The sequence below is a fragment of the Cervus elaphus genome, chromosome 15 (genome assembly GCF_910594005.1).
Source record: "Cervus elaphus chromosome 15, mCerEla1.1, whole genome shotgun sequence".
NCBI lineage: Eukaryota > Metazoa > Chordata > Mammalia > Artiodactyla > Cervidae > Cervus > Cervus elaphus.
The window spans coordinates 79,908,465-79,930,153 of NC_057829.1; the positions used below are offsets into that span (position 1 = coordinate 79,908,465).

Consider the following 21,689-nt stretch of genomic DNA (forward strand, 5'->3'; position numbering starts at 1 on the left):
CCAGGCCCATCTTACAAGGTTTTCAAGCTCTGTTTGCTTTCCACAAAATTCAAAAGAGGGGCCTCATAGACCAGGGGATGGAGGGTGGGGATGGTTGGAGCCTCCCTGTCTTTTCCTCTTTCCCTCCCTGCTTCCTTTCCTTCTTTTTAATTTAGCTGTCTGGTTTCTTTGCAACCTGTTTTATGTACTAAGCTTGTGTACAAGGCCCAGACAGTAAAGAATTTGCCTGCAAGGCAGGAGACCTGGGTTCAATCCCTGGGTCAGGAAGATCCCCTGGAAAAGGAAATGGCAATCCACTCCAATATTCTTGCCTGGGAAATCCATGGACAGAGGAGCCTGGTGGGCTATAGTCCATGGGGTTGCAGAGTCAGACACGACTGAGCAACTAACACAACACTTGTGTATAAGATAGCCTTTGGAGAACAACTGGCCTCATCGACCTTTTCTTTCTCTAGCAGGTGAGATGCTAAGTAAGTCAACATGGTGGTGGTTTAGTTGCTAAGTCATGTCCAACTCCTGGGACCCCATGGACTGTAGCTTGCCAGGTTCCTTTGTCCATGGGATTCTCCAGGCAAGAATACTGGAGTGGGTTGCCATTTCTTTCTCCAGGAGATCTTCTTGACCTAGGGATTGAACCCAGGTCTCCTGTGTTGCACGCAGATTCTTTATCGACTAGGGTAATTTCCTAGGCTGTCAGCACTGGGCAGGCCTGGGAAGCGGCCTTGGGTCCTGCAGCTGTCAATTCTATCCTGAGGCCCATGGACTTGCTGCCACGGTGCCTCCATCTCCCCAGTGACTTCTGGGTATCCAGAGAGGGAAAGTGTGGTTTTAAATGGAAACCAGCAATACACAAAGGCTTGAGAGGCCTTTCAAGGTTTCTCTCCTCCTCCTCTTCCTTTCTCCCCTCATCCTTATTATCATTATAAAGTTACATGCCGGGGTCTTCCCTGGTGGTCCAGTGGATAAGATTCTGCACTTTCATTGTAAGGGGAGTGGGGTTGATCCCTGGTTGAGGAACCAAGATCCCACATGCCACGTGGCACAGCCAAAAAAATTAAAGACAACAACAACAACATGGTCATGGAAAAATTAGTAAAACACAGAAAAGTAGTAAGGGAACGTCCCTGGTTATCCAGTGATTAACACTTCACTTTCCAGTGCAGGGGGTTTAAGTTCAATCCCTGGTTGGGGAACTAAGATCCCACATATTTCCTGGCCAAAAAACCAAAACATAAAACAGAAGCAATATTGTAACGAACTCAAAAATGACTTAAAAAAAAAAAAGAAAAGTAGGAAGAAGAAGACAAAAAAAAGCCTCATCATCCACTGGCTAGACACAAGTAGGTGTTTTTATCTTAAAAAAAATTTTTTAATGCATTTCAACATAGCTTGGATCATACAGTATGTAGTACAATTTTGTAATCTGCTTTTTCTCACAATCTTTTTTCAACATGATGTTTTTACTGATCAAGTAAAATCCCCTTGCAGTACTGAACCAAGATTTCCCTATAAGTGGGGGTTTACAGGAGGGTTTTCTTTTCTATGAAAATTGCTTAAAATGTGTCCTAACCTTGCACTGAGGGTTCCCTGATAACTCAGTTAAGAATCTGCCTGCAATGCAGGAGACTCTGGTTCAACTCCTGGGTTGGGAAGATCCATTGGAGAAGGGACAGGCTACCCACTCCAGTATTCTTGGACTTCCCTTGTGGCTCAGCTGGTAAAGAATGTGCCTGCAATGTGGGATGCCTGGGTTTGATCCCTGGATTGGGAAGATCCCCTGGAGAAGAGAAAGGCTACCCACTCCAGTATTTGGCCTGGAGAATTCTATGGATTGTACAGTCCATGAGGTCTCAAAGAGTTGGACACAACTGAGAGACTTTCACTTTTACTTTCAATGTTTCACTGAGTGGGGAGGTCCCTTCCCTCTGACTCCCTCTAGCACGAAGCAAGGGGGTTGCATTTGCACAGAGCCTACACTCACGACGATGGAGCAGGTAGCCCCAAAGGCCAGCTAGGAATGAACTTCTTTTAAATTCTGTGGAGAATTTAAATTAAATAGAGAATTTAAATGTGGAGCATGGCAAGTGCATGGTCAAGGTCTGTGACCCAGAAAGTGCTCCTCAGTTAGTGGTGCTGGAGCACCGCTGCTTCTGGGCAATAAATCACTTCCTTGGAGCTTTCAGGAGAGCTCACTGCCCTCTTGTCTCATTAATCATATGTATATTTCAATCATATGTATATTTCTCAAAGCCTTTCCCACACCTTTATTATTCTCTCCAAAGGACCCAGCAAATGTCCCCTCCTCTCCCTGCACCATCAGAAAGCATGCTCTAACATACAGCCCTGTAGAATGTAAAGCTCCAAAAGGAATGATGGGAATATTCGCTGGATGTGTCTGCACCAGGCATCGTGCCAAGGAATTACGTGTATGACATTTCATTTAATCTTTATGAGGCAGGACTTGTTCTCCCCCCTTTGCAGATGAATAAAGCAACACTCAGAGCTTGAATTATATGCTTAAGGCTCCCAGGGCTTCCCAGGTGGCGCTAGTGGTAAAGAATCTGCCTGCCAATGCAGCAGATGTAAGAGACATGGGTTCGATCCCTGGGTCAGGAAGATCCCCTGGAGAAGGAAATGGTGACCCAATCCAGTATTCTTGCTTGGAAAATTCCAAGGACAGAGGAGCCTGGCAGGCTACAGTCCACAGGGCTGCAAAGAGTCAGACACGACTGAAATGACTTAGCACGCAAGGCTCCCAGGTAGGAAGGGCAGAGCTGGGACTAGGACCTGTCTCCCTGCCTTACCTGCGCTGTCTGGCATCGCAGCCTTGGGCCATGATCAGTTGCAGGACCCCTTCACTGTGGCCAGTCAGGACTCTCTTCCTCACCACAATTCTCTTCCTGGCTGGAGGAGCCAGCCACCCTTCCTCCCAGGCCTTCTTAGTACCAAAGGTAAAGGTGTATCCTTGGCCGCATCGAAAGACCTCATAGGATCTCCCTGGAGCCTGACAGTGTTCAGAGAAATGAGGCAGGCAGAGCTCCCTAGAGACAGGGCCTGTTTATTTTATTTCATTTCACAAACACAATGAAAAGAAAAATTCTGCTAATAGGATTGCCAACTCAGCACGCCTAGGCAAGCAACTCCAAGTAAATATAAAGCATCCCAGTACACCTTGAGATTGATGACAAGTCAGTAACAATGACAGGCAACCAGAAACTAATCAGGGGAGTTGTCTTTTACTAAAGGGAGGGGGAGGGAGAGAGAGCAGACAGGAGGGCGCAGCTGTTATAACCAACTCCTGCTGATTTTGTGCCTGCTTCTCTTGGGGGCCCTGTGGCTCCTAGGAGCCGAGGAAGCAGCCAGGTGGCTCTCTGGGCTGCCTGAGTGCTTGCATGCATACATGTGAAGTTGCTCCAGTCATGTTCGACTCTTTGCGACTCTGTGGACTGTAGCCCACCAGGCTCCTCTGTCCATGGGATTCTCCAGGCTCCAACACTGGAGTGGGTTGCCATTCCCTTCTCCAGAGGATCTTCCCAACCCAGGGATCGAACCTGTGTCTCCTGGGTCTCTTGCATTGGCAGGTGGCAACTCTGACCAAACCATCACTCTTCCTCCATGCGGAATCTCTCTGCCTGTGAAGGAGGGGCTTCCTCTGGTCCAGGTGTGATAAGCCTTCTGGGGTCCTGAGCCCTGCCCTTCAAGCCTCGCTGGCAAAGCATGGTGTCTCCTGGGCCAACACCACCCTCCTTCTAATACTGTCCTGGCACCAGCAACTCTAACTTGGGGCTGATGGATCATGGCCAGCCTGCAAACTGCTGTCAGTCACCTCCTGGGTTGGGCTGGTCTTGAGTGCACCATCTGCACATTGCCCTTCCCTTTTCTTATCTTTCTCCTTCTCCAGGGAGCTGACTGTGGTAAGGAAGCTGGTAAGTGAGTGGGCCACTGTCCTCTGGGGGTGGCAGAGAAACCCAAACTGTGCTCGGCTCTGGGCATGTGTGGTTCACAAGTCCCCTCCTCTTTCTGGTCATGGTTAGCTCACCTGGGAGATAGTCTGTGCTTGCTCAGTTCTTAGAAGGTACAGCTTAAATGTGTCGGAGGACATTCATGATCATAAGCTTACCCTTGACCTCACACCCTATATCCTAGTCTAGAATTTTCCAGAATGTCCCATGCTCCTACACCTTGTCCATGCTCTCTCTCCATGCCTTTACTTGGCTCCTTAACTCCTAGCTCCAGCATCACCTCTTCCCTGGTCCTCAGGAGGCCTTATTCCTCCTGTGTGTATCCCCACATCTTGTTTGCCCTCTAGATGGCAGTAACTGTCATCCAGTTAACGGCTGTACACTTCTTAAACCCAGTTCGGTGCTACATCCCAAAGAAATACACCCAACAGAGCTATCTCAGGCACGACTGTAAAATGCAGGCACGTGAGAGGGGTGGGAAGCACTGGATCCATTTCTAAACCCCGAAATCCTGCTACAGAGGCATCAGACTCAGACCCCCAGTTCGCTTCTAAGATTCAGAAGGTCTTCCTGAGCCTGAGAGCCACCATCAGAGACATTAGGTTGCTTGCACTTCTTTTCATTTTAAGATTCAGCAGTAACTTCTAGGAGGACTAATCCCTGTGGATGGGAAGTGCTGCTGGTTTCCTTGGTTTTCACTGTCTCCTTACCACAGGGCAAAGGGCAGAGCACCATTGTGGGGCTGGAGCCTTTTATGTGTCTGACTCCCATATCCATGCAGACCTGTGTCTTCAGGAGACCCTGGGCTCTACCAGGATGGAGACACCCACATCTCTGCAGGGAGAGATGGGCAGGACACATCCAAGTATCTACTTGTAGGACAGTGAGGCCTCAGAGGTTTCAAGCTCTCAGGGATGGCAGCCTGGTGGCAGGGAGCTAGAAGACCTGGTCTCTGCCCAGTCCTGCCTTTGTAAGCCAGGAGTTTCTTCCTGCTGGTCACAGTGCAACAGAGTTTTATCCTCTTCAGCCAGGCTTATTCTCCAGCCCCATTAGGTTCTCTGGGTACTTGGTTTTCTGGTGCTGGGAGATAGAGCAGAGGGATGTTCACATTTGGGGAGAATGTTGGGACAATAGAACAACTGCCATCCAGAAACCACTCACGGGTAGGAGTTGGCAGGGACTTGAGAGTCAATCAACCCGTTTGTGTCTTACCACTTAGGAATGCAGAAAGTTGGAGGACTTGGTTTTGTTTTAACTCATGAAGGGCATGAACCACATAGTGCTATGAAGTAACTGAAGAGGCAACATGGTGGTCAAAATTGTCAGGCCCCGAACTGTGGTAGATACTCATGACAGGGATATGTAGGTCAGAAGGGCCCCTTCCCTAAAGGAAACTCACAAAAATAGGACCAAGTCTGGGCCATGTGGTCTCGCGCCTGTGCCGCACCATGCAATTGATTAGCTTAGTGCTGGCACCTGACTCAGATCAGAGGTCTCACCTGGGAATTAAAAAACTTGGAACCATTTAGAACTTACTTACAAAACAGAGACTCACAAACGTAAGAGAACCAACTTGTGGTTGCCAGGGGTGGGGAGGGGGGAGGGGGGAGAGTGGGGGAAGGGATAGTTAGGGAGCCTGGGATGGACTTGCACACCCTACTATATTTAAAATGGATAACCAACAAGGACCTACTATATAGCGCAGGGAACCCTGATCAATGTTATGTAGCAGCCCGGATGGGAGGGGAGTTTGGGGGAGAATGGATACATGTATATGTATGGCTGAGTCTCTTCTGAAACTGTCACCACATTGTTAATCAGCTATAACCCAATTCAGAATAAAAAGTTTTTAAAAGGTGGAAAAAGAGACTTAAAAAATTGGAACTATTTGGAGGTGGGAGCATTGAGATGTGAGATAAATGTGAGTAAGTGTGTTCTCAGCTCATGGAGAAAACTGGCTGCATGGAGAAAGAATTAACTCAACGGGCGGAGGAGAGGTGGTGATGGAGTTCCCGGTTTCGGTCATTCCTGCAGCCCCGCTGCGGCTCTCTCCGTGGTGGGATGAGAGAACTTTTTGTCTCAGCTACTTTGGTTGCACTTCTGGCACGTGCAACCCAAAGTGTCCTGACTCACAGAAAGAAAACTGTATCAAGCTATTTCACACGCTTGGAGCTGGTTGTCCTTAAAACCCCTATTCTGGATCTTAAGAAAGATCATAGCAACTGTAGGAGATGACATCAGAAGAGAGTTCCGTAAATCGGAAGTATCTGTACCGAAATCACATTAGGCTCCCAGAAAGAGCTTTCAGAACCAAACAAATAAAGAAAGCACAGCTTCTAGTGTTCCCTAACTGCTTCTGACCTCGGAGCCTCCTCATCGATGCTCTGAGCTGCTATTCTGCATCTAACCATCCCATGTGTCTCTAGGGTAGAAGGAGCACTGGACTGGGAGCCCTGATGCTGCTCACTTCTGTCATCTGATGTCAAACAAACCACTCACCCTCTGTGGATGTCTCCTCATCTATAAAACGGAGGCCCAATGGGAGTGAAGTTCCAAACTCAAGTGCTGCGACTGCCTTTTGGGAAACGAAAAACAAACCACATGGTCTGACAACTCTTCAGTCATTTGATTCAGTTCAGTACCGTTCAATAAATATTGCTGAGTGACCACTCCCCCTCCCCTGCCCTGAGCCAGTTCTGTTTTGAGAGCTGGTGATGTTGTAATGAGCAGGGGAGATGAGGGCTATTCTTATGCAGCTGATGGCCTACTGGGGGCAGCAGAAAAATAAACAAGTCAGCCAAGAAATGAACACATAGGGACACTTTGAAAAAAGAGAAGTGCTATGAAGAAAGCAAAATGGGATGCAGAGTGAGTGAGTGAGCTCCTGAAGACAGCAGGGCAGGCTATTTGAAACGGGGCCAGTCCTAGAAGACCTGGGGCATGAGGCACCATGATAATAAACCTGTCTTGTTAGGTCGTACACCTAGCATGCAGTGATGGGCCTATGGCCAATGAAGGATGTGGATAAACAGTTGAAGAAATCCCCACGCACACTGCCTACCCAGTTTTGGTCTCTGCAACCCATAGAACTGATATCAGACTCAACTTAAAAAAAAAAAGGGTATTAACTGAACAATGGCTTGAGTAAGGAAAAAATGCCCATCTGAACTCACATTTCCTTTGGCATTTCTTTGCTATGGATGGTAACTTAAAACTTTTCCAGGTTAATGCTGATTTGGCATCAGTTTCGCCCCCCGCCCGGCCTTCGACAATTAGGTCCTACTCAGTTTGTCCAGCTGCTGACATCTTTAGAAAAAGACTTTCACCATTGGGCTTCTAAATCCTTCTTCCATAATGATTCTGTTGGAAGGAAGGTACTAAAGCCTTAGACATGGTGCCAGGCACATATCATCATTTAATTCTTTTAGGACTGAACTTGGTGAGGTTTTGTGACTCATCCTTGGTCACAAGTTACAAACCAATCACGCCTGCCTCTCAGTCCTGGGCTGGCCGCCCGGCCCCTTGACTTCTGAGCTTTACCAGTGGCTCTGTCTACAAACGACAGGAAGCATCCCACAGGAGGCTTTAAACGACGCCACGTTGTGGGAGCGCTTTTTGGGAGCTCTGTACCCATCATCAGTTGATCTGCACAATGGCTCTGTGAGGTGTCATGGACATTTTTATCATGACTTGTCAGCATCCCTTATTCTCTTTCTCAGCTTTGCTCCCTCTTTTCAAGGAACTGCACCTGCCTCATTCCAATGAATTGGATCTAGAGTCATGGGAATGGATCTTGCCAGGCACCAAAAAAAAGGGAGGGAAGCCTCCAGTCCTCCCAGTTCAGTAGGTGGTTTCCTGGTAACAGAAGAGGCACCTGCTCCCTGTGGCCTGATTCTGTTGTGTGATTGAAAATTATACCTTTTTTCCCAGCCCTTCCTATAATTCTATAAACTGTAAAAAACAAAACAGAACAAAACAACCCTTCTAGGGATACAGTGGACTTCCAGGGTGGCTCAGTGGTAAAGAATCCACCTGCAAAACAGGAGGAGACACGGTTTGATCTCTGGGTCAGGAAGATCCCCTGGAGGAGGGCATGGCAACCCACTCCAGTATCCTTGCCTGGAGAATTCTGGGGACAGAGGAGCCTGGTGGGCTACAGTCCATAGGGTTGCAACTAAAGCAACTTAGCATGCAGCATGCACAGGGCAAGAATAGAATTTTTTCCCTTGACAGATAGACTTATACAGCAACATAATTATTTCTTTGGGTTCAACACCCTCTGATACCTCAAGGAAGAAGGGGATAATTGGTTTATAGTTCTTTCAAATTAAGCTCAAGTAGAAAGACTGGACTAAGCTTTAAAAAATTCTGCTCTGGTAATTTATGAAATCTGGTGGCACTGAAAGAGTCAGAACAATGGTCTTTGAGTCTCCAAAATCACCTCCCCACATTTTCTCTCCTATGCACACCCCATTTCGCTATCTCTGGTCATCTCATAACTTCATTTAGAGCCACTTTGGAAGACAAGTCTTCCTTGCCAAAACCCTAGTCCAAATACAAATGGAAAAACAAGGGAAAAAATATAAAAGAAATGTACAAGGGTGTATTCTACTAGTGCAATTAGCATTGACAACAGCTCCCTTTGACATTAGAAGAAATGGTGTTTTGTGTTTTTCCTTTGGGTTATGATTCTATTTTTAAAAACCTGTTTCATATATGATTTCTGAAGTTAGATGGGCTCTGAAGTTGCTCACCAATGTTTATCTCAGAGACTTGAGTCCAGGGGAAAACGCAGAATGCCCTTTTCTGATGAGGTCACCCTGCAAGTCCAAGGCTGAGTCTCGAAAGCCTCAGTGAAATTGGAAATGTTATCTGTCATTTGGCCAAACCTCCAGAGTCACTTCTCAACATGTATTTACCGGCTCCTGTTTGCCCTACTATGTCCATCACCATTTCATCCTAGAAGCCCCAGCTGGACAGCATTTTGCAGCTGACAAAATGCTCTGCGAACATTCTCACTTGGCACTGACCACAGCACTATGAAGGCTGAGAAGGGAGCACCAGTCTCACTTTGAAGGGGAGGAAGCTGAAGCACAGAGAGTTTAAGGGGCTTGCTCAAGGTGACACAGAGCAGCAGGTCTTGAACCAAGCTTCCTTTTCTTTGGCTGTGTTGGGTCTTACCTGCAGCAGGTGGGACCTTCGATCTTTCCTGTACCCTGCAGGATCTTTAGCTGCAGCATTTAAACTCTTAGCTGTGGCATGTGGGAATCTAATTCCCTGACCAGGGATTGAATTCAGGTGCCCTGCAATAAGACTGAAAAGTCTTAGCCACTGGACTACCAGGGAAGTCCGTTGAACCAAGCTTTCTAACTTAAAATCCAGTGTGTTTTTCAAGGCCCTGTGGCTCTTCAACATTTTAACTTTATATGGTCTTTACTGCATTGCCAGTGATGGCCCCATTTTCTCCCTATGACACTAGAGTCATCATTCAGATAACCCCTGGGCATCTTGTAAACTGACAAGGCCTTGGCCTGAGTTGCTTGGCCTCTGGCTACAGATCACATCGTTCTCCAAATTAACAGTACCTATTGGTAGCTGTCAGCTTCCATAGCTCCTCCTTTCCTTGGGTGAACACGCACTGGATTCTAGGAAGACAGAGATGGAGAGCTTCAGGCAGAGAATTCTCTGTGACCACTGGATGTCAGTACTGATCTACACCAGATGGCAGAACCTCTTCCAAAGCCGGGCAGAGCCACCAGCACTGGGATTTAAAATGGAACAGGAGAGGCATGTTGATCAAAAGCTAAGTGTACCGTGACTTCATATTTTAATTAAACAGTTGGGTTTCTGCAGCCCCATCTCTGAAGGCTGCTGTTCTTGGATTCCCCCTCTAAGTTGTTTGGCTTAGCTATTCTGGACCTGATCTAGCAGGAGAGAGAGCAACTGGGATTCCGAGCAAAGCTGAGGACATCTCTGTTGGCTGGTTAATTCTCTTTCCCAGGATGGTACAGCTTCAGATGTAGCAAAAGTATCACCAAGCAAAGAGTTTAAGTGGCTGCCTTTGAGATGGGGAAATCGGAAGCCTTGGAGACCTCTGAGATTCTTTAAATTAAAATTATGGCAACGTGTAGTCTGAATAAAATGGGAGCAAAAAAAAAAAAAAAGTTACAAAGCAGTCACAAAATGTAGAAAGAGGGGAAGGAAGGGGAAGGTAGCACCATGTTCATCTCACTACTCCCAGACCTTCCAAAACAAACTCCCTCTCTGGAGGGACTTCTGGCTTTCCTTATTTGGCCACAGCCTCCTGCCACATTTGTTTTTTGCTATTTCTCATCACAACTGCCCCCCCCCCCCCACCCCCACACATTCATGTAAGTCTCCACATATTTGCTTCTGGTTTTGCCCATCTGCGATTCTCCCAACCTCCTCCACATTCTCCTCTTAAACAAAAAAAAAAAGTTTTATTGAGATACAATTCACATACCACACAATCCACCTAAAGTGCACGATAAAATCATTTTTTAGTATATTCACAGGTATGTGCAATATTTCACAGTTAATTTTAGAACATTTTCATCACCTTAAAAAGAACCCGATAAGCTTTAGCCATCACTTCCCAGTCCCCTCAGCCCCAGGCTACCAGCCCTAGACAACCCATAATCTACTTCCTTTCTGAATAGATCCGCCTGTTCCAGACATTTCATATAAATGGAATCATATATGTGGTCTTTTGTGACTGGCTTCTTTCACTCAGCATAACGTTCCCAAGGTTTCTCGGTATCGGAGCGTGCGTCAGAACCTCATTCCTTTCCATGACCAAATAGAAATACTCTCACTCTCCCCACCTTTCAAAGTTCCGCTGAATCTTCGCCTCCTCCAGGAAGGCTCTGAGTTCCTCAGGCCCTTCTGATCTCTCCCTGGGATACTTTCAGTGTAGCATGGAATTGTCCCTGTGTCCTTTCTTGCCCTGTCAGATGGGGTCCCAGGCCAGTTCCCTGGGAAGCAGGCTCTTGTACACAAGAAGGTTACTGGAGATGCTCTCATGCCCGGGCTCATGGGGGAGTGACAGGTGCAGGAGTGGGCAGAGGGAGAAGATGAACTGCAGCCCTGCAGCCTTGGTCTCAGCCAGCCTCCAGGAGCACTAACATGGGAGCGCTTTCAGAGCTGGGCAAAGACTGGGCGTTTCCACCCCCTCGTCGAGACAGGGGAGGCAGCTGCTCCTGGAAGACGGTGTGACCTTGGACATCTTGTCTCTCTTCAGCCCAGGGCAAGTCCTGGAGAGGGACTCAACTGGGGGCTGCGGCAAGCAGCGCCTTCAGTGACTCAGGGAAATGAGGACATCATGGCATCCACTATGGACCGGAAGCCCCTCGAAGTTGGGGGCCACGTCATTCTTCCTACTTGCCTCTCCCCTTGTTCAAAATCAGGCTCTGGCGTCAGGCTGTAATGGATTCAAACGTCAGCTCTGCAGCATATTATCTGAGGAACCACAGAAACACTCCAAATTCCTTTAAGCCCGAGCTTCCTCACCTATGAAATGGGGCTAATAACAGTCCCTACCTTACAAAGTCGCTGGGAATACTGAGCTGATATTTGAAAAGCATTTAACAGAATTGGTACATGTGTGTGTGTTTGTGTGTGTGTGTTAGTTGCTCAGTTGGGTCCGAATCTTGGCAACCCCATGGACTGCAGCCCACCTGGATTCTCTGTCCATGGGATTCTCCAGGCAAGAATACTGAAGTGGGGTAGCTATTCCATTCTCCGGGAGAACTTCCTGACTCAGGGATTGAACTCGGGTCTCCTGCACTGCAGGCAGATTCTTTACTGTCTGAGCCACTAGAGAAGCACATATTGGTACATACCAAGTTCTCAATAAGTGTTAGTTACTGTTGTTATTAATGTTATTATTAGCAGATGCTCAAGGCAATCTGATCATCAGCTGACAAAGGAATGGGAGCTGATATAAACTAAGGGGCAACAAATGAATCAGATGTCAATATTGAGATGTTAGTATTCTAAGGTAGAAAGTTATTTTTTAAATTAGGAACTATTTCAAACATTCAGAAAGGCATAGGGATATACTGAATGCTCATGTTCCCACCATTGAAACTGATTTGCAGAATTATAGATATATTTGAAGCCTTTTGGGTACCCCTACCCAATATGCACCTGCCCCCAAGGTAAATCTTACAGATGATGTTTATCATTCTAAGGAATGTCTCACTGCTGCTGTGTATGTCTGAATCTCTAGATAAAATATCATGTTTTCTGTATGTTTTAAAACATTTAGGTAAATGACATCATCCCTTCTGCCTTTTTTGTTTGTTTGTTTTTTTGCTTTTTTTTCAACTCCACAGGATGCTTGATGTCAACTGTGTTTTTTGCTGTGACTCTGGCTCATTTATTTTCCCTGCAGTATAAGAATAAAAAGACTGCTCCCAAAGTATAAGAAGTGGAGGGAAAGAGCCCCTTTCTGAGTGAGCTGCTTGGTTCCAACTTCTTTCCAGCCACTCTCATCTTCTGGGGGAGGTGGTGTAGCCTAGAGGTTAAAGCCACTGGAGCTGGATTCTATAGGTTTGAATCCCGAGTCTACCATCTGGGGAAACTCGGGTAAGCTCCTTAACCTCTCTGTGCCTTGCTGCCTCATCTGTAACAGGAGAACAACACCACCTCATGCCCACTTTAGAGGACTCCCTGGGAACACTTCATGAAGAAGCTCGAGGTGTGGTTCCAGCCGGGTCAGCTAGGACTCTTCTACTTGGCTTGTCTCTAAACAGATGACATGGAACGTAGCTCCATGAAGCATCATCCCAGTCACTATGGCCTGATTCCTTCTCCGTCGGGGAGGGCAGCTTTACAGACCTGGATTTTCCACATTTGGGAAAGCTGGGATGCTAACATGGAAAGCTGACTGATTTTGTGGTTCCATATCCTGCTGGTGGCTCCTGGCCCCATCGTGTAGAGAGGGCTCCCGGCTCCTGTCTATCACTGCCTTTGAACTGTCCAGCTCCCTCGAGGCCAGTCTTAGTACTGCGCCCGTCGCACAGGTGAGCAGATGGGCTCAGGGATGTACACTGACCTGCGATGAATAAGTGAGCTGTGCCGTGCGGTGCGCATTGCTTCAGTTGTGTCCGACTCTTTGTGACCCCATGGGCCGTAGCCCGCCAGACTCGTCTGTCCATGGGATATTCCTGGCAAGAATACTGGAGTGGGTAGCCATTCCCTTCTCAAGGGGATCTTCCTGGCCCAGGGATGAAACCCATGTCCCCACTGTCACAGGCTGACTCTTTACCTGCTGAGCCACTGGAAGCCCAACCTTCCAGAGACGTGAACCCATCTCCTTATTTCAAATCCTGTGACCTCCAGCTGTCTACTTGGCCTCCCCAAATTCTATCACTGATATTCAGCCTTTTGTTTTCTCACTTGAGAACAGGGCAGGACTGGAGGCTGGGGAGGGAAGAGAAGCAGTTTTCAGGACCACTCACCCCATGGGAGGCATGACCTGCTGCTGGCTTTGTAACATCAACAATCACACGGCAGAAAGCCATGTGAGAACCAGAGGCTGTTTTGTGGATTTTTCTGTCTTTCCTTGAGGACTTTAGCTGAGTCATCACAATGTGCTTTCCAAAAGGCTGAATAGCCAGCAGGGTGGGTATGGGGGGAATCAGTGGGTAGGTGACGAGCGTGGAGGCAGATGGTGGTCAGCCAGCTCGACTTGCGTTCATTCAGACGCACAAGTTTTGTCTTGCCTCACCTTGAAATGCAGCTTCCATGGGGGAAAATTTGTCAAGGTAGACAGATTCTCTCCTTTTTGAAATGTTTTATGACTATTCTTGCATGCAGTTATTTCTTTTAAAATAATTCATAGTGGCAGAGCTCACTGCCATTAATCAGCTTCTGTTTCCATTACAAAACCAATTTTGGAAGGTGATGGTGTCTGCTATTTCATCTTCTTCAGGACTTAAACTTTATGTTTTTCTATTTACAAAAGGGAGCAGTTTGTGTGTATGTTTTAATATACTAAGGGCCTGGACTCTTTGGGGGTGGGTTAGCAGTAGGAATTTAGGCAAGAACAATGAGAGTAAAGAGGGTTTCAACTCCCATGATGACTTTGACCAATTTGTATTGGGTGACTGGATGCTGAGTTGAGAAGGATTCTGAGACTGTCTACAGCATCAGTGGACAAGAGCTGTGATTGATTAGTGATGTCTGTCACGAATCTCTGCGTGGGAAGGGAGAGCCCAGAGAGAACCCTGCAAACACTCATTTGTAAATAGAGTAAGCTTTGTAGTTTTCTCTTAAGACAAACCTTTATTTCTTTGTAGCACTTGATGGTTTGGAAAGCATTTTCATGTGCTTTGTATTCATTGAACCACTCCATCATCTGTGTGAACTAAGTAGGGCTAATCTGTTTTCTAGTAATTCATTTATCCTTTGAATATTTATTGGCGGTTATTGTACTAGGCTGTGGTAGATCATCTGTAAGGAAGATGACCACCAATGTCTTCCCTTCCGGTTCATGAATGCTGTCCCTCAACAAGAAGTAGTATAGAATTTCCTTCTAGAATCTGGACTGCTCTTACTGATGTGCTTGACTAATAAGATGCAGCTGAAATGATATTCGGGGACTTCTAATGATAGGTCTTCAGAACTTCTTTCAGCCTGTGTCTTCTTGAAATGTTTGCTTTTGATTACACTTCTGGGACTAGAGAGGGGGTCCCAGCTGAGCCCAATCTTCCAGCCATCCCACTGCAGCACCAGTGATATGGGAAGCCGTCTTGGGCTCTCCAGCCCGGTCAGTGGCAAGGTGAATGTCACTGAGTCACCCCAGTTGAGACTGCGAATACCAGAAGAATCACCAAGATGACTCCTGTATAAATTCCTGACTCACAAAATTATGATGTGAAAAGAGTGTTATTTTAAATGAGTACATTTTGGGATAGCTATGTAGCAGTAGGTAACTGGGACATTGACACTAGGCTTCCAGAGATGAGTAAGACCCAGTTTCAATCCGTAAGCTCATAGTCTCTTGGGAGAGACGGACCCATGAACAAACAAATCATAATTTGGTGAAACCAAACATGTACAAGATTGCTGTATTTAAAAGGGGGCTATTTTGACCCTGCCCGTGTTTCATGGTAAAACTAAAGTGAGGAACTGGGGACAGTTCTCGAATTTTGCTAGATCCCATATGTCTTCTTGCGGCTTCCCTGGTGGCTCAGACGGTAAAGAATCTGCCTGCAATGCTGGAGACCTGAGTTCAATCCTTGGGTTGGGAAGATCCCCTGAAGAAGGGAATGGCTACCCACTCCAGTATTCTTGCCTGCAGAATCCCCATGGACAGAGGAGCCTGGTGGGCTACAGTCCATGGGGTCACAAAAACTTGAACACAACTGAGCAACTAGACACACATCTGTCTTCTCAGTGTGAGGCAAAGGTGGCGTCCTTCTGGCGTGAGTCAGTCAGATGGAAGTGTACCATTGTCCACCTGGCTCTCTCTGTGTGTGTGTGACTGTGTGAAAGAGGACCTTTTGGGTCACAGGGTCAGAGATGCACTCAGGTTGTTTCAGATTACAACGGAAACTGAAGTGCTCCACCTCCTCAAGCAGCCATGCCTCAGGAAGACTCCTCTCCCTCCAACATCGTTCCCCTCCTCTCAGCAAATCGTTCCACTGCTCACGCTCATATTTAGTAGCAATTTTCTGCAGCTCTCAGTGCCCCAGGAGAGAGTCTGGTTGGTTTAGCTTCTGCTCTAGAACAGAGCTTTGGCTCCTAGTCAATCATAAATCCTGCCTTTGGGGCTGTATCCAACTCCCGGTGAACTAGGTGCAAAGCATGGTAGACCCTCTATGGGCATCTTAGAAGAGGTTTATGAGAAAGCAGACCCCTGAGCTGCCCCCACAAGGGGAGGAGTCTTTGGCAGGCATGATTATGATTGCTGGAGTTAGGGCTGAACTGTGCAACTGATCACCCCTTGCAAATTACAGGCCGTGGCTCTGAACCCAGAATTCCCAGTTTCCAACCAGTTGGCCAAACCCAGTGGCAATGGACAAGGTGCATCCAGGGGAGGCCACTTTTGAGAATAAATTCCCTTGGGAAACTCCGAGGGCAGCTTAAATCTCAAGAAAGCAACTCATTAGGAGCTCGGGAAGCTGTTTAATTGCCCTGTCCAACCAAGATGCAGTGCTGCCTGGCCAGCTTGCTGAAAAATAATGAAGTCACTAGAAGTCCCAGCTCCCTCCCTGCCTGCTGCAGGTTCCCTCCTGCTTCCTCTTCGTCCTCTCACCCCAGGCACTGTGGCCCCCTGCTGCCCAAAGGCCCTTGCTGTGGTGCTCCGTAACCTGTCTGTCCCTGCGGCAATCAGATTCTCAGAAAAGAATATACAGCACCAGGCAAAGGGATGATTTGCTGAACTGTTAATGTAGTCGCTTGAAAGTTATGTTTACAAAGGTAGAAGGAGTAAATCACATAGAAATACTACTCATCTCTCCTTAGAAAAATATGACAGTTCAAGAAATTCATCCAGTCTTGGAAAAGCTGTGATTTTCGGTTGCCATGGCAACACCCGCCTCCTCCCTGGAGCTACCCTGGAGCTACCCTGGAGCAGGCTAGTTGCAGGCTGGAGGAGGGTGCAGTGGGGGGCAGCGAACCACTGGAAATGGAGCTGGGAGGCCATGTTCTAGTTCCAACTGGGCTTCCCAAACAGGAGTGCTGCATCATAGATCTTAAAAGTCTTTTCCAGCAGGAACACTGCATGGTAACTATCTACCCATTTATATCGATCTATGTTTATATCTACTGTCCCTCTTCCGGGATCTTGGTTCCCCGACCAGGGATTGAACGCAGGCCACGGCAGTGAAAGTTCCAAGTCCTAACCCTTGGACTGCCAAGGAATTCCCCCATCCATGGTAATTATCTGAAGTTAAGGGACCCTAGGCCCTTTTAAGGGGATCTAGCATGTGAAACTGTTTGGTACTAGGAGACATTCTCCCACAGGATGGGTTAAGGTGTGAGGCGGAGCCTCCAGTTCCCTGAGATAGGCCAAGTCCAGCAGAGGGCGTCTCTTCGTTCTTTTCCACTAGGGGGCAGCACTTAACTTGCTGGCCACAGGTTCTCTCCACTGGAACCTGGAATCTTGAGGGACCCAAAGAGGTAGAGACTGCTCCGGCTGGTAGCCGCTGAATTGCTGGTGTAATGACTGTGACCGGGAGTGTCCCCTGGTGCCAAGAGTGATGTATCAATCAAGCTTTTCTTGTGGCATGACCCTGACTGTGTTCTCTGTTAACCTGGTCTTGCCTCTTTTACTGCTTTTTCTTTAATTTTCTAAGCAATGGCTTCCCAGCTGGTGCTAGTGGTAGGCTTTCATCCCTGAATCAGAAGATCCCCTAGAGCAGAAAATGGCAACCCACTCCAGTATTCCTGCCTGGAGAGTTCCATGGACAAAGGAGCCTGGCAGCTACAATCCACAGGGCTGCAGAGTCAGACACGACTGAGAGACTTAGCACAATACTTTCAGTAAGGATTTGGTGTTTTCTCTTAGGTTGGCCAGGGTTGATTTCTCTCTCTCTCTCTGTCAATTTAGTGGCAGTTTGGGGTTTCACACATCAAGTGACACTCAGCCAGTTCTTCCTATATCACCACCATCTCACATCCACTTGACTTGACTTTAATCATCCCTGTTACTGGAATATCTTATAGTATTACTTTTCTTTGGCTAATGTATTAATAACAAAGTACCCAAAACTTAAAGGATGTGAATGTATCTTAGAGTTCTGCAGGTCGGATGTCTGACACAGTTCTCACTGGGCCAAAATCAAGGTGTCAGCCAGGCTGCTCTTCATTCTGGAGGGTCTGGGGAAGAATCCATTTCCTTTATCTTTTTTGGCTTCTAGAAGCTGCTCATGTTCCTTGACTCATGGCCCCTCTTCCTCCACCTTCAAAGCCAGCAGTAGCTGGTATGTCTTTCTCCCATTGAATCACTCACTGTTCTTTCTGCCTCCTTCTACATTTAAGGACCCTTGCGATCACTTTGGTCCCATCCATATAATCCAGGATAATCCTTCAATTTTCAGGTTAGCAGATTACCAACTTTAATTCCATTTGAAGCCTTAATTCCCCTTTGTCATGCTAGGTAATGTATTTCCAGGTTCCAGGGATTAAGACAGGAACATTTGATGGGGGTTGTCATATTTTGCATGGGCTTCCCAGGTGGCTCAGTGGTCAAGAATCTGCCTGCCAATGTAGGAGATGCAGGAGATGCGGGTTCAATCCCTGAGTAGGGATGATCCCCCATTGGAGAAAGTGGCAACCCATTCCAGCATTCTTGCCTGGGAAATCCCACAGATAGAGGAGCCTGGAGGGCTATAGTCCATGGGGTTGCAAAGAGAAGGACATGATTTAGCGACGGAGCACACACATATCATATTTTGCCTTCCATACTCACATTCCTTCTGAAGTCAGGATTTCTCATCCTGAAAAACCATTTCTTTGGTCCCGCTACCTATGTGCATGTGCTACCCAGCTCTCCTGGATTCCATGCTAAGCTCCTTGGAGGAGGGTCTACTCTTGCTGTTTCCCATCCTTTTCACTCACTCCTTTTAAAAAAAAAAACTGAGATATGATTCATATACCATAATAGTCATTCTTTTAAAGTGTACAATTTAGGGGTTTTAGTGTGTTCACTACAGTGCAAAGCCATCAGCGCTATCTAATTCTAGAACATTATCATTACCCTAAAAAGAAACCTTATACCCTTCAGCAGTCACTCCCAGTTCCTTCCTTCCTCAGTCTCCGGCAACCACTGAACTTCTCTCTGTGTCTATGAATCTATATATTCTAGCCTGAACAGTTCATATAAACATAATCATAGAATATCTGGCCATTTATATCTGGCTTTTTCCACCAAATTCCCTGGTAGCTCGGGTGGTAAAGAATTCACCTGCCATGCAGGAGACACCGGTTCGACTCCTTGGTTTGGAAGATCCCCTGGAGAAGTGAATGACAACCCACTCCAGTAATCTTGCCTAGAGAATTCCATTGACAGAGGAGCCTGGCGGGCTACAGCCCATGGGGTTGCAGAGTCGGACACGACTGAGTGACTTTCACTTCATAGTGTTTTCAAGTGCCATTCACTCTTACATATCTCCCAACCTGGCTTCCATGAACCTTCCCCATGCTTCACTTGCTGAGCTCCCTGTGACATCCACTCAGTTGCTCCCAAATTTCATGGCCTTTCATGGCCTCAGTCAGTCACTGGTGGCAGCCTCCCTCTTGGAACACTCCATCCTTGGCTTCTACCATGATGCCCCTTCCTGGTTCTCCTTCCATCTCTACGTTCTTGCTTCTCCTCTGGCCTTAGTCTCTCCCCTGGTCTGCTGAAAGGAACTGCCCCCCAGTGGTCAGCCTGGGTTCTCCGCTGTTTCCTGTATCCCAGAGATTCTAACACCACAGGCTGGGACCTTAGATTGTAGATAACATTTTGTGCATGCATCCGTAGCATTCATCTGCTTCTCAAATGGGTCCATGAACAGTAAAGTGTTAAAAGCCACAGCTATATAATCTTTCTGCCTCTGAGAAGAGAGGTTGCCAAGAAGCTTTGGGTTGCAAGTGACAGAAACCCAATTTAAGCCAAGTTGGACAAAGAAGGAATTTAGAGACTTACATGCCTGGAGTAGCTCAGAGAACTCAAGGAAGCACAGCAGCTCTATGGATTTGGGTGAACTGGAATCAGGAGCATGCTGCTGTCGGAATTCTTTATTTTTCAACTATGCTTGGCTTATTCTCTCCTTAAAATTAGCTTTTTCACACACCACAGAGGCTGGTGCCTGGCAGCCCTCAATTCCTTCCCACTCTGGGACTCAAAGACCAAACCCTTCTCCTCCAACTGCAACTTAAAAATCCTGAGGCAGGGCTCTGAGCACCCTGTGTAGGGTCACATGTGGCCAAGTGAGTTGTGTGCTAGGATTGTGTTGTGTACCCTCATATATTGTGGGGCAGGGCTCAGCGGTCCTGCCAGATGCCCCTAATGGGCGTGAAGAGGGAGCAGCTCTTAGAAGAGGTGTGTGTGCATGTGCTGGACAGTGAGAAACAGCAGATGTCTCCTTCAGGAGCCTGCCAGCCACTGTTGCCATGACGACCACCATGTGGCTAATTCCTAGTTATCCAGATGTCTCCTGAGGTCCACCCGGTGGTCCACTGGCACCCCCAAACTGAGCATCTCCGGGGTCCCCAGTCTTGTCAATGGCACCACCCCCAGCAAGTCTCCCAAGTTTCTCCCAGTTTCTTGCCCCATTGAATAGATGTCCCCTCTCCTGCCTAGGTAGTGGCGCAGGCCCACTTATCTTTGCACTTCAACATCTTTCCCAGCCCTTGTTCTCATCCCCAAGGCTCCCTGTCTAGGGAAGACCCTCAGTGCCCGTGCCTCAATCCGCCCTCCTGAACTCTTAGTGAGACGCCCTGCCTCAAGGCAGATTCAGCCAGCATCCATGGAGCCCCTACTCCATGCCAGAAATGTCCTCAGCATCACTTAAAAAAATCTGCATAACAATTCCATGAGTAAGATAGTGTTATCACTGATTTATAGGTTAGGAAAGTGAGCTTTAGTAAATTAAGGGCTTATTGAAAGAGGCAGGGGTGGTGGAGGAGAATTTGAACCTGGGTCTCTAATAGAATATATTCTGGTTCCCCTCCACTGCCTTTTCAAATAGTTGCCTAATGAATTTATTTTATTTATTTTTATACTATTATTTTATTTTCCTAATTATGAAAGATTACAATATGCTGATTTTGACTCACACAGCTGTTCTGAAAACTGTAGTTTATAAAAAAGTGTCCTTATAAAAATGTGGGGCCTTGCTCATTGCTCACAAAGGGAAGTTCTGCGGAGGTCACCCTGATATCCAGGCCTCCCTGCAAGCTGGGGGGTCCCTCTCTCCTGCTGGGTGTCTGGGGTCACCAGGAGAGAAGAAAGCTTGTTTCCAAAAATAATTAAGCAGGAGAATCCAGTGTTAAGCACTTAACATGGAGTGCTTGATAATAAAGTAAGCATCTGATAAGGTTACTTATCAGGTAAGACTGCATGATATGATAGTTATAAGACAGTTATGGTGGTGGTTTATTCGCTAAGTCATGTTCGACTCTTGTGACCTCATGGACTATAGCCTGCCCAGCTCCTCTGTCCATAGGATTCTCCAGGCAGGAATACTGGAGTGGGTTGCCATTCCCTTCTCCAGGAGACCTTCCTGATCCAGGCGGCCTCCTGCATGGCAGGCTGATTCTTTACCAACTGAGCCACCAGGGAAGCCCATAAGACAGTTAGCCACAGCTTTAAATCAGAGTTCTGGGGGGAGAGCGGGTACAGCTGCACTGTCCTGGCTGCCCTGGAGGAGGCACCCTGTGGCCTCCTCTGGGTAGCTTCCACAGGCTCTGTTTGTTTGCTTGTTAATGTGCTGGTTTTCAGTCTGTCCCCCCAGCCCCCCAAATACGCTGCAAATGAGGACCTTGCCTGTCTTCTTCAGGACCAGTGCTAGACCGTGAGTAGGTGCTCCATACTTACTGGCTAGGTAGATGGACGGTTGGATGGCCCGGAGGGAGAAGGAAAAGAGTTTCTAGTTAAAGTCCCAGAATGAGATATTCTGAATTGTTATTACATCACCCAGTGTTGTCATTCAGTTGCTAAGTGGTATCTAACTCTGTTGCGACCCCATGGACTGTAGCCTACCAGGCTCC

The 21,689-nt window shown here is 47.2% G+C and overlaps 1 long non-coding RNA gene across 1 annotated transcript in view; it reads right to left on the reverse strand.

Annotated features, from left to right (window-relative positions):
- Window positions 1–2,719: 2,719 nt before the first annotated feature.
- Window positions 2,720–21,689, reverse strand: part of LOC122709027 — a 103,684-nt gene continuing 84,714 nt past the window's right edge. Inside the window, exons 5-8 of the long non-coding RNA XR_006345393.1 lie at window positions 9,548–9,607; window positions 9,144–9,265; window positions 6,462–6,537; window positions 2,720–5,042 (exon numbers count right to left, since the gene is read on the reverse strand). This is a non-coding gene — a long non-coding RNA (uncharacterized LOC122709027). The remainder of the gene's footprint in view (window positions 5,043–6,461; window positions 6,538–9,143; window positions 9,266–9,547; window positions 9,608–21,689) is intronic.